This window comes from Herpailurus yagouaroundi, unplaced genomic scaffold (assembly GCF_014898765.1).
Source record: "Herpailurus yagouaroundi ecotype Mexico unplaced genomic scaffold, PumYag 248, whole genome shotgun sequence".
Taxonomy (NCBI): Eukaryota; Metazoa; Chordata; class Mammalia; order Carnivora; family Felidae; genus Herpailurus; species Herpailurus yagouaroundi.
Window position 1 is genome coordinate 4,945,878 of NW_024412465.1, and position 13,462 is coordinate 4,959,339.

The 13,462-nt window shown below is 50.1% G+C and overlaps 1 non-coding gene across 1 annotated transcript; it reads right to left on the reverse strand.

Annotated features, from left to right (window-relative positions):
• Positions 1-4,933: 4,933 nt before the first annotated feature.
• On the reverse strand, positions 4,934-5,018 carry TRNAG-UCC (transfer RNA glycine (anticodon UCC)). Its single transcript has one exon. It is a non-coding gene; the product is annotated as a tRNA-Gly (tRNA).
• Between the last annotated feature and the right edge of the window lie 8,444 nt (positions 5,019-13,462).

Consider the following 13,462-nt stretch of genomic DNA (forward strand, 5'->3'; position numbering starts at 1 on the left):
TTTAATGTTTACAACTATATATATGTGTATATATATATGTATAGTCACACATATAAGTTTATGCATGTACACATATATAAAAATACACTGATATACACCCTATTAGTTATATTTACTGTTTATGACTATATACATAGTATAGTTACACATATAAATTATGTATGTATATATAAACACACACATATACACCCTGTTAGTTGTACTTAATGTTTATAACTAATACGCAAACTATATACATTTACACATACACATTTATATACATATACATAAACACACACACATATAACAGAGAGATGTATTATAAGAAATTGACTGATGCATGATGGAGGCTCACACGACCCAAGATCTGCAGGCTAATTTGGCAAACTGGGGCCCCAACCTACCCGATGGTGTGAGTTCTCACCCAAACGCCAGCAGGCTCGAGACCCGGGAAGAGCCCGCGTTCCGGACACTCCAAAAGCAGGAGAGTGCGCCTGTCCTGCATTCGACAGCACTCAGCAGGTGAAATTCTCTCTTCTGCCCCACACGTCTGCCTTTTTGATGTAGTGGGGCCTTCAACTGATGGCACAGGGCCCACCCACACTGGGGAAGGCCGTGTGCTCTACTCCGTGCATGCATTCAGTGCTCATCTGTTCCTGAAACACCCTCACGGACACACACAGGATCATGTTTCCCCACACGTCTGGCACCCCCACGGCCCAGCCAAGTTCACACGTGCAGTTAACTGTGACTCTCCATCAATGTGCTCTTTTCAGCAAAGCGGTGATGGCTCCAAGGACGGACCTTCCCTTCCCCCACTCCGTTCCAGCCCTCAAGCTCAATGCATATGCGGATTAATTGTACCTGGACTTGGACCACTGAGGTGCCCAGCTGTTTGGTCAAACGCTAGGCGAGGTGTTGCTGGGAAGGTGCTTTGCCAAAGGGATGAACACCCACCATCAGCTCATTTTTAACAAAGTACATTTTTTCCATACGAGGTGGGTGGGCCTGGTCCAATCAGTCGAAGGCATGGCACAAAGGAACAAAAACCAAAGTGGACTCTCCCTACAAAAGGGGGCGGTGGTGCCAGACCTTCCAGCCCGCTGCCCTGTGGAATTGGGACTCCAGATAGCCAGGTCGATGCCGGCCCGTGTCTCCAGCCCGCTGGCTTGCCCCACAGATTTCAGCCTCACCGGCCCCTACAACGCCTCGAGCCCACTCCTTAAAATACACCTGCACATGCACACGCATACGCATCCTGTTGGCTCTCTCTGGAGAACCCTGAGGCACACCACGGTAAAAGGGGCAACCCAGTCATCACCCCGATTCCCGGAGCATGTCCCCTCCAAGGAACAGGGGCCATCTGCAGGAAAATGCATCTCAAAACAACTTCCAAGGAAATGCCCCAAAGCAGGAGGCATGCATTTGGAATTGTGGGATCCGCACTGGGTGCCCAGCTCTCCCTGGGGGTGTCTTTCACTGCAGGGGGGGCGGGGGCTGTCGAGCCTGTGAGTGCATCCCCGGGATGTTGGGACGTCCTTGACCACACCCACAGGCGGTGACACGTCTGGGGCAAAGGCCCTTGGGTGGCATCAGGGTGTCAGTAGCACAGGGGTCGATTACTACCCCGGGTAGGACAGCACCTGAGCTGGCCCCAGTGCCCCAGGGGAGGTGGGCTCTACCGTATATATGGTAGTATACGTCCAGTTCCAGTCCCCAGGGGAGGTGAGCTCTACCGTATATATATGGTAGTATACATCCATCTCCCGTCCCCAGGGGAGGTGGACTCTACCGTATACATGGTGTATATGGGTTTATTGTGTTCTCCATGGTGAAACAATCATACCGAAGGATTATCTGCTTCACCCACACCCCCCAAAACGAGGTAACTTTTTTGGTAGTTATCTGGTTAACTCAGTCAGTGAAATTTGCCAAAGTGATTCATCATCCCTAAAAGTTTTGTTTCTTGTTCTTTTGCTCTTTGATAGCACCCTTGAGATTTCTAACAATTAAATGTGACAGCCTTTCTTTGCAATAGCATCAGCACGTTTTGCAATCTCTGCTGAGTGTGGCTTTTTCCTAATCTCAGTTAAATTTCCTTGTAACTCATTTATCTTCCTGATTCACTTTTGAAGGGCCCACGTCTCCCTGTGGGATGTCACGTCAGTGGATGTTTAGAGGTCCAACTCCTTCTGGCTTTGATGTGGACACCGTAAGCATCTTTCACAAATTCCTGTGTCCATATTTTCGCCCCATTTATTGAAAAACCGATTCTGGGGAAACCGCATATTACCTCACGATGTGTCAAAATTTCTTGTCCTGCAAAGAAACGCTGGGGAGTCACAGCATGGCTGAGCTCGCTGTGTCTGGCCTTTATCTGGTGCGGACAAGAACTGGGTGAGTTTCTAATTCTTCAGACCCGCTTATGTGAGTGACGAGCATTCGACAGGACAGAGCACATGGAACCATAATTTTCCCCATCTTATCAAGACTGCTTTGTCCTACTTACTCCTTTCATGCTTATGGATCTTCCTTGCTTACCAATTCTATACATGGTGTTAGGAAACTCCACAAAAGGTGCGGAAAGGAGACCTCTTTAACCTGTATGCACATCGCGTTCCGTGATTTTCTTGTCGCCTCATTACTTGTGAAAAAGGTACAGTTGCTATGGGATGTGGTTGACCCAAAGGAGCCCAGCCAGCGAGGAAGGCATCGATCCAGTCTTAGAACTCTGTTTTTATTCTGTCTATCCGATTCTGAAATCCCTCTGATTCCCCCTCCCCCCAAAAAAGCATTTGCCTGGCAAGCCTCAGGATGACTCAGTAAGTCGTGAATCCTCCCTGAAAGAAGCCACCTTGGATTCAAACCTAATTATATTCTGAATCAATACTCTCTTCGAGGACCAGTACATGATTGATCGTTGACGACGGCACGTCCACGCACACGAGCGCACCAGTGAATTCAGCCCCCGTGAGCCCTGCCGTAATATTCCCACCCCTCTCCACCCCTCTCCATTCTTATCTTCCTTTCCTCCTTTTCCTGGGTCTGAGCTCTAGCTGGATCCGGCCGAACAATTTGCACGTGCTGGCCAGCGCTAAACGAATTTCCTAATTCCATTTATGTCTGATGCTCCTTAAAATGCACCTCCCTCTCTCTCTCCGTCTCTCTCTCTCTCTCTCTCTGTCATGCTCACAATGCACATCTTTGTTCTGTCCATCCTGAGCAAAACGCCAGTTCACAATGAACTATAGCAAGCTTCCAAAAACACCCAGGCTTTCAAGCCTATAGAAGGGGTAAAAAACCCACACCACCGGGACACATGGTTTTCATCTAAAGGACTAAAATAATTCAAAAGAGGTCAGCATTTTTAAAATTAATTAGTGCTCTGCCTCTTGGTGAAAAACCAAAGAATCGTCTGTTGTACAGCAAAATGAGGTCATGGATTTCTTTTTTTTTTTTTTTTTTCTTTCTATGCAAGCAGATGGTTTGCATTAAAAATGATACGGGCTAAGGGAATTTCAGCCTTTGGGGAGATTCCTGCACGCAGAGTTTCTTGAGATGCCCCTCTAGTCTCAAGGGGCGCGTAGATGATAACCCCACAGGACCGGGCACGCGGGCAGTGAGTTTCTGTCTTTCCTGCATCATCCTGGGTGACAATATGCCTGAGGTCACTGAGAGCCAGCTTCCACCCCCGCATAGACTCAGACAAACCCCCGGGGAACCTGCATGCTGGTGGCTTTGAACACACAGCCACTCCCTGCATCCAGAACACTTATTACAGACACAGCTGATTTTCCGGATACAGTGGACAGGCGGACTCCACAGGTAACCGAAACGGCAAGATAACAGAATGGAAGGAAATCTCCCTGAGCTCGGACGCTTAAGTGGCCGCCATTCCCGACAAATGCTCCCAGACCCTCCCTGCGGAGAGACCCAATACAGAACCGGCCGTGGCCAGAGCAGCTGTGCAAACAGAAGTCTGACCCGGGAGCTGAAGCGAGCTGGCCTCAAAACCCCTGACAGCAATGGCCCCAAATGTCCGGGACCTGATCACCACCCGCCAAGATCCCTCACTCTTGCTCCTGGTTTTCTTCCCGCCTTAGGACCCGCCCAACAAGGCTTTGGGTCAGGCTCCCCCTGACCCATCCCATAGGACGCCCTGCTTCTGGTCAGCCGCTACCAGCTCCTTCCCGGAGCCCCCAGCCCCCAGCCACGTGCACACCTGCCCTTTCCCATTTTTGTCCGCAAGGCAGGTGGGCCCCACCTGTGCCCGCCTCGGAGCCTCCACGGACACATCTGTGCTCAGCGGCCGACTCCTTCCCAAGCCCTGAATAAACCGCTCGCTCAGGTGGTCTCCGGCATTCCCCAGCATCACGTCCACATCCTGCATGAAGTGTCCCCTGCTCCCTATTTGCCGTCCCCGAGCTGCTCTGCGACTCACTCCCCTCCCCTCTCCCCTCCAGCTCACGGCCACCTGCCCCCATCCTGCACACCCCGGGCAGGTGCTCACCCTGAGGAAGGCTGCTGGGACCCCTGTGCTCCCACCACCCCTACGCCACGTAGCCACTCGTGGTGCAACATTCGAAGGAGCCACTGATTGTCTGCAGGCCTTCGGTGTCCTCCGCTCGGGTAAAGAGGGGCGTGTTGCTGAGATCCGTTGACTCTTGTCTCCTGGCTGAAAGCACGGCAGCCTGACTCATCCCCCGGGAGGCTGGAGCCAACCTGTCTATTCATCTCTTTCCTGTAAGACAGAGAGAAGCAAACTCACTTGGCTCGTACATCGAATATGTTTATTCTCATTGACTTGCCCAATCTCCCCTTGATAGGCATTTACATCGCTTTATTTTTGTAAACATGTATTTATTTATTAGTTTGAGAGAGAGAGAGAGAGAGAGAGAGAGAGACTGAACAGAAGAGGGGCAGATAGAGAGAGAAAGAGGGGTCCTTAGCACAGAGCCCGGCGCGGGGCTCGAACCCACGAACCGCGAGATCATGACCTGAGCGGAAGTCAGACGCTTAACCAACTGAGCCACCCAGGCGCCCCTATATCGATTTATTTCGATTCACTGCACAACGTCACGATAAATACTATGACGCCTGCAACGTACCCTCTGCCCTTGCTTTTATTCCTGGATGGTTTCCTTCGCCCAAGGGTCTGCACATGAGAAACTTGCTTTCCGCGGTAGACCAGAGATCCCAGATGTTGCTACTATGAATCCCCAAAACCGCCTTCTTTTTCACAGGCGTTGGGAAAAGCAGGTCTGGACGGACCCCTCCATTCTTGGAGGCAATGGATCTCAGCCTCAGCCCCACAGACGGTGCCAGCTTTCCGGGGCGAGCCTTCCGTCCGCAGACACACGGCTGTGAATCCGACGAGCGAGGCGTTTCCCGACCCCAGCTCTCCGCTCTTATCAAAGCCTGAGCTTCCCGATGCTTTGGGCTTGACATGCAACTGAGTCAAGGCTGGCTGCACAATACTCGTGCACCTGTAAAAAACCTCTTTCAGGAACCAGCAGCCTCATATGGGATGAGTGAAGGTATCCCTGATTTCCGCAAACTTGTCAAAGATGTGATCGTGTGTTTTCACAGAAGGTGCACACGTCAGGCTTCCCACTGGTTTCTTTGTCTGTCTGTGTCAGGGTGTGCGTGCTTGCATAGAGTTTTTAAAAATTAATCTCGGGGCTCCTGGGTGGCTCAGTCGGTGAAGCGACCGACTTCGGCTCAGGTCATGATCTCGCAGTCTGTGAGTTCGAGCCCCGCGTCGGGCTCTGTGCTGACAGCTCGGAGCCTGGAACCTGCTTTGGATGCTGTGTCTCCCTCTCTCTCTCTCTGACGCTCCCCAACTTGCACTCTGTACTCTCCTTCTCTCTCAAAAATAAATAAACAGTGATTTCTGACATAGTCTTTGCAGGCCACAGGAGGACCACAGCCACTGGTCGTGGACGTTAACAGAGATACCAACGCCATTGAGTATAGACAGACTGTGTGAAATATGGGTTTTTTTAGTTTGTTTATGTATTAAGAGACAGAGAGAGAGTGAGCAGGGGAGGGGCAGAGAGAGGGAGAGACAATCCCAAGCAGACTCAACACAATCAGTGCAGAGACCAACATGGGGCTCGAACTCACCAACCATGAGATCATGACCTGAGCTGAAATCACGAGTCAGATGCTTAACCGAGGGATGAGCAGCGAGGGATGACCTCACAGCTATTAGGGAGGGGCCACGGACAAGGCAATGACACCACGTGTTGGCGAGAATGTGCCCGTAACACAGCCTGAGCGACAAAGTCCGTTCTTCTGAGAATCCTTGAGTGCCCCATGCCGTCCTCACATTGGGGGCGTAGCATCCCGTGCTAGAGAGTGACAGTGCTGATTCAATCTAGTCAGGGAAGTCATACGCCCCCGACAGAGCAGAGAAAAATACACCCACATCTGGAAAGATCACTCTCCGATGCCTGGCCTCCCGGCCCAGATCCACCTTTATTAGGACCCCTTTCCCCTTACCCTGTCCGTGCACCTTAAATCCCAGGGCCCAGCATTTCCACAATTCTCCCCGATTTGTAGCTCTGTGACTCAAAAGACTGAGTCTTGTAGAGACTTGAAGAGTGTCTCCCTCTCCCAAAATGCACATCCATCTGGAACTTCAGAATGTGACTTTATTTGAAAATAGGACCATTGCCATAGCAGGTTAGGATGATGTCATGTCCTGACGGCAGTGACAGGTGTCCTTTGAAGAAGAAGAGACACAGATCTAAAAAAAAAAAAAACAAGCCCATGTCAAGACAGAAGCAGAGATTGGGGTGATGGTTCTACAAGCCAACAGTAGGGGAGGGAAAGTCATTTTCCTCTACCCTGCTAATTCTGTGCCGGAGGGCTGCGAATTAAACGGACGATAAGTTCACAAGAAAATAACTAGCTTTAATTACGTACATTTGTAACCATGGGAGCTCACAAAGAAAGCTGTATCTCAAGGAGGCAGCCGGATGATTAGAGTTTGTGTAGCACCTTAGAGTAAACAGAGGAAGAGGGGTTTGTGCTTCCCATAGGAGGAGGTAAGTTTGGAGAAAGGGAAAGGTAAATTGTGTTGTAAATGGCATTGTCTTCTTATGTGCATAGAAAAGTCTCTCGGATAGTAAGAAATGTCTCCAGGAGTCACTGTCTTTCTGGTAAGAGGTGTTTCTGCAAATGTGGACTTCTTTTAGGAAAAGGGGAAATTCACACACTCTGTTTTTAGGCAGTCAGGGAAAAGTAAAGAACTTTTCCTGCGTCTGCTGGCTTGCAAACACCTGTAGCTCAAAATCGTCCATATCACCAAAAATCTATAGTTTAGGATAGCACATTGTGGTCCCCTTTGGAGGGAACGTCGAAGGTTAGCAGAAGCCCCCATGGTGGGGGTGGAGGGAGATGTAGGGGACAGACCTGGGAGAGGACACACCTGTTGTGGTAAGTCCCCGAAAGTGTGGTCATTTGTGAGGGCCACCCCAGGAAAGTCCTACCTGTGCCACCCTGGGATTATCCGATTCACAAGCTGTGCACCCTGACAACTGGACCTTCCCCTGCTTGGTCCCCATGGCGGCCTCCACATCAGCAGCCTAAGGGACCTGATGCATCACCAGGCAGATGCTGGGCATCCTAGAAACAAACAAAACGGAACAAAACAAATGCCTTGACCCACCCACACCTCCCCCAAAACGGGGAGAAATCGCATTTCTTTTTTAAATTTGTAAATTTTAATTTTTTCACTGTTTACTTATTTTTGAGAGAGAGAGAGAGAGACAGAGTACGAGCAGGGGAGGGGCAGAGACAGAGGGAGACACAGAATTCGAAACAGGCTCCAGGCTCAGCCGTCAGCACAGAGCCCGACGTGAGGCTCGAACTCGTGAACCACGAGATCATGACCTGAGCCGAAGTCAGACGCTCAACCAACAGAGCCACCAAGGTGCTCTGAGAAATTGCATTTCTAATGTGAAGCAAAGTAAATGAGCCAGCACAGACAAACAACAACAACAGACAAACAAAAAGACAAAACTCACAATTTTACATTCTGCTGGGTTTACTGGGTCAGCGGTGAGGGCGGATACATGAGAGGTAGCAACAAAAAGCAACAGTGTTCAGAAGCATAAAAAACACTAGTGAAAAGTCCTCTCCTCCCCGCCTCATCCACGACGTCAAATGAAAACTCATGGAAATACCGCTTGGCCCTTTTTCGATTGCCATTCCGAACGACCATTTCTGAAATCCTGTGCAACCCAGCGTATGCATTCGTTGGGGTTTCTGCACCTTGAAAGAGGAGGTCCTGATACCCCGTTACCGTCCCTGGACCCCCCTGTCTTTCTCCAGATGGCTGGATCCTGTGTACAGAATGCTTGATTCCCCTGCATTCTGCACCGAGCACGAAACACCCACCGAAATTTCTTTTTCTCATTCTGCAAGGTATAGACCATTTTTTTTAAGGAAGACAGCACTGTGTACAATGATAATTTTAAACAAATTTCCATCTGCGTGGAGTCCACCCGATTGCAAAAATAATCCCCGTTGCGTTTTCTTACCAGGCGTACAACTGTTTTATATCATATATGTTCTCCTTACGTATATCATATGCATGTATATGATATATGCATATATCCGTTATATCCACACATGTATCTGAGATGCTTACTTATATACATTTCATGCGGTGCTGGCCTAGTTATGCATTTTCAGGCCAAACACCCTCATCGAGGCCTGGGAGCTGGGTACGTCCAGTGGTGCCTGTGGACCACACCCAACGTCAACCACCTTCCCAATTCCAGCCGTCTCTGACCCAACAACATGCCCCAGGAAACACCGGCCTGCCCCCCTCCCCCACAGAGGACACCAGCCCTTCGCCAAACTGTAAAAACAGACAAAGTTGGGATTCACACCCTGAGGCCACAGGTTTTGAGTAACACGTGACGTTGTCGCAGTTATGGCTTCCATGCTCCCACTTTGGAGGGTGTAAGAAAAGTAAATCCCAACTCTGCACCAGGCCCTGTGCTTTCGCAATAAACACGGATGCTCAGCTGGCGGGTGGAGGGGGGAGGCCAGCGTTTGCGATGGGGCGACAGGTGCACAGCGAGAGTGAAATGCAGTGGGTGGGGGAGGGGAGGTGTGTGCCCAGAGCCCCGCCCCCGCGTCCAGGCCGCAGCCCCGGGCACTGTCCCCTTCCCTGTGGGCCCCTGGCTGGTCTCTAATCACAGGGACACCAGGCCAGCAGGAAAAACAGGGGAGGGAAGTCCGTTCCGGAATGAACGTTGAGGGTCAGCATCTGTGGTTGTGTGTGCAGCTATCTGTTCGCGGTGTGTGTGGCTGTGTCTGTGCACGGCATGGGCACCCTCCCTCCCGTCCCTCTCGCTCTGGCTCTTTCTTAACCCATTTTAACTTGAAAATCGCACATTTGGGGGCGCCCTGCCCTGAACCGGCAGCCTCTCAACCTGGACTGAGAAAACCAAACAGCCCAGCATCTTTGTTCTTTCCAGACTAGTGAGAAGAAAACCCGGCAGTAAACCCCAAAAGGGCCCTCCGTCACCCCTAGCTGAGAGGTTTACGTGCTGGAGGACCGTGAACCCTCCAGGAGGGACAGGAAGGGACGGACAAGGCAGGCGTCCCCGGTCCCCGGAAATTACGCAAAGTCCTCTAAAGCGTGTCCGCTGGCCTCCATGCTGGGTCCCCCAGAAGGTTCTGCACTGTGTCAGCACCCATCCTTGCAAAGGGGAACCAGCAGGTCTAAACATCGCAGGGACAAAGAGGCTCGTCGTCTTTCCAGCCTCATTTTCAAAGGCTGGCTGTCCACAAAATGAAAATCCTCGGTTCAACACATTCTTTGCCCTTGGAAAACTCCCCCTCGGAGCTCACCCCGCCCACACCATCCCCGAGTTCGGAGCAGAAGGCAGCCTGGCCCCGAGTCAGATGGAATCCAGGAGGGAAAATCCGCAAGCCGGGATCCAGGGTGCTGATCCCGCGGGACAGGAGTGGGCAGCCCCTCTCGCAGCCGGGTTCGGGGGTCCTGGAGGTCTGGGCACCTCCGTGCACGGGGACCGGGGCTCCTGGGTAGGAAAAGAGGATGTAAAATGCGGCTGTGTGGACACACAGGGCAGACGGCACACAGCCAGGCACAGCCCCCTTCCTCCTGCACCCTCCGCAGGGCTTCCACAGGGTGCAGAGAATACCGCCCCGCTCTGCTGTGCACTTGGCCCCAAATGGGTGGGGGTCCCACCCCAGGCCAGGTGTGACCACCCTGCCGAGCTGCAGACACAAAGCGTCCGCAGGAGTAATTGGCGGAGAAGAGACAAGAGACGGAGACAGGAGAGAAGGCGAGACAGGGAGGGAGGTCCCACCCTGGGGGAACCCACCGCTGGGGCAGCTACGTTTAAAAAGCCAACAGACCCCAGGCCCCGGAGAAAGACAATGAGACACAAAATAAATCCCCCGATGCAGATAACTCAGCACATTTTCGCTCTTCCCCAGGAGAGCACATGGAAAGTCCGGGATGACTTTCCTCCGGTTCTGACTCATCGGGGAAATTCCTCCTGCAATGTGGCAGTGATAGGCGTGTCTGTCCTCGTTTAGGGCCCAGGAGAATTCTGGGGCTTCCTCCTCCCTCATGTGCCGGTAGACAAGACGGGAGGCATGGGGGGGGGGGGGGGGGGGTGCAGACGACCTGCTCGTGAACTGGAGTCCCCCTGATGAAGGCGGAGCTTGCACTCAGCTGGACGCCGCGTTTTGCGCTCCTTCGTTTTCATTTCGATACGTTTGCACAAAGAGGACAAGGTCACCTTAGCAATGAGGCGTGTTAGATACAAAGGTTAGCTGATGCTTGGAGCTCTCCACTTACTTCACAGCGATAAAATATTTCCTCCCCCACCTCACCCTGCCTGAAAGAAATGCAACATCGCAACAAAGTCTCGAGTTCCCTCGGGCAAGCTAGCAAATGACAGTCTGAATCCGTATCCAAAAACTGTCAGTGAAAGCTCTACAAGTCAACGCGTGCTGTTTTCTGGGGTATTAATGAGGTCAAGAGGGCGGCCTTGCATGACAGACTTTTCTATGCCGTAGGACAGAGCAGGTCTCCAGAAAAAATGGGTCTCGGACATTTGCTCACGATTTCACACGTCTGTATAGTACTTCACTCAACTAAGTAACAAAATTGAATGATGAACCAGGAAGATACCTTCATATGCGTGGATATGACTTATCCGTCATCTATCTAGTGTCTATCAGTCATATGTCTCATGTATCTATGTATCTATCTAGCCATCTATCTTATTTATCTATCATCTAGCCATCATATCCATCCATACATATGTATGTATGTATGTAACATCCATCGATCAATCTATCATCTATCAATGATACTTCTAGGTATATATTTGTCTATGTATCCACTCATCATATCTATCCATCCTTCTATCTATCTATCTATCACCTATGTATCCACCCATCATATGTATGTATGTATCTATTTATTCATCCATCTATCCATCCACCCATCTAATCATCTATCTACCTATTATCTATCCATGTATACATCTATCTGTCACCTATCATCTATCTATATACCTACCCATCATCTATCTATCCATCCACCCATCTATTCATCCAGCTACCTATGTATGTTTCATCTATCTATTAATCCATCTATTAATATATCAACCCATCTATTATCTGTCTATCTATCAATCATCTATATCTATCCACCCATCACCGACCTAGGCATTTCTACGGAGTCATCCCTTTCCCCGTGACCATGCACACACATCATGATGTGAAACCAAGCAGCCACCACATTTCAACAGCATGTGCTGTGTAGGAGGGGTTTGCAAAGAGTCCACATTCCTTTGTCTTCAGGAAGTGATCAGAGCCCTTTGGTGGTGCGGCCGGCTAAGCTGTGATTCCATTTGGATTTAATAAATGATTCCATGTAACCCTGCAAAAACAACAACCAGCTCTAGATTTCATGCATGGTGACAAGATCTGGGATACGCATTAACGAGAGAGGGGCAGTGATGAACTTAACATTTGTCTGGTACAAATAAGATTTGCCGTGGATTTTTGTGCGCGCGTGTGTATGACCCAATTATAGTTTCAACATCAATTTTTAAAATTACTCTCTCTGCTTTTGCTAAGGGTCACTGACGCCTTATGGTTTATGGTATATCCATCTGTTCAGAATTTTTCCAACATTTTAACAATTTCCGTTAATATTTCAACTCCACGAGTGATGTTTAGAAAGCTAAAGCGTTTGGACTCCGGGTTGATCCTGCTGTTTCAAAAGCACGAGTTGGGTTTATACTATCTGAAGTGGAAGATTTTTTTTTTTCAGGGGAGTGGAATTTCCACATGGCTTTGATCATTTTTTTTAATATTTATCTATGTTTTAGAGAGAGAGAGAGTAGGTGGGTAGGGACAGAGGGAGACGCAGAATGTGAAGCAGACTCCAGGCTCTGAGCTGTCCGCATAGAGCCCGACGCGGGGCTCGAACTCACGGACCGTGAGACCATGACCTGAGCCGAAGTCAGAGGCTGAACCGACTGAGCCACCCAGGCGCCCCTCAACTGCGTATTCCCAGGGCGATCCTGGCTGGCATTGGATGGTGTCTGTTACATTCTTACAGGGCACCCGAAGCCTGTGCGAAGCACGGGCCCCCATGCTCGCACGCGGCACCGCTCGGGTTAACGTAACACCTAAGACAAGCCGCTCCGAAGAACTTTCCCCTGCTAGCGGATACGCATCCTCTACGGCCCATGTCACTCAATTTTCTCCAAATCTTAGAATTCTTTCCTCTACAAAACAAATAAGTCAATAAAAGCGCTTTCCTTGATCTCCATACCAGCAAGCTTTGGTTTTAATGAAACGAAATCTTGAGAATTACCGTGCCTGCATTCTGCAGGCTGTTTCCAAACCAGCTACTTTTTCCACTGACGTCGACGTGTACGTGGAAACCTTGCTCCTTTGGAAATTATATTTCTTTTGCTGCTTCTGCAGCATAAAAGGTGTCTGGTGAGCTGGCAGGAGGCTTTAACAACTTTTGACTTTTCCTCAAATGCATCCAAGACTCAAAGCAAACCGGTAACTGTCGATTCCCCGCTGTGTATTATAAAGGTTCGTTAAAGCAAATGTAGAGAATTTTTTAAATTTTGCCGAAATCCCAAGGGGCAGGTCAGGAATAACACTTGGCGATGGCTTCCTTTTCAGCCTCCAGAAACACACAGAAACCCAGGATAATCCACTGGCCGCTGGGCAGTTACCTAATACGGAAACTCTTGTGGGTTAAATGGTGACTCCCAAAATATATGTCCAAGTCTTAACCCCAGAACCTTCCAAAGTGACCATATTTGGACAAAAAAAGATAGTGTCATTGGAAGAGACAGGAGAGGAGAGACACAGACACAGACGAGAAGCCACGTGAAGACAGAGGCAGAGACGGGAGGGACGCGGCCACAGGCCCAGGGACGCCTGGAGCCCC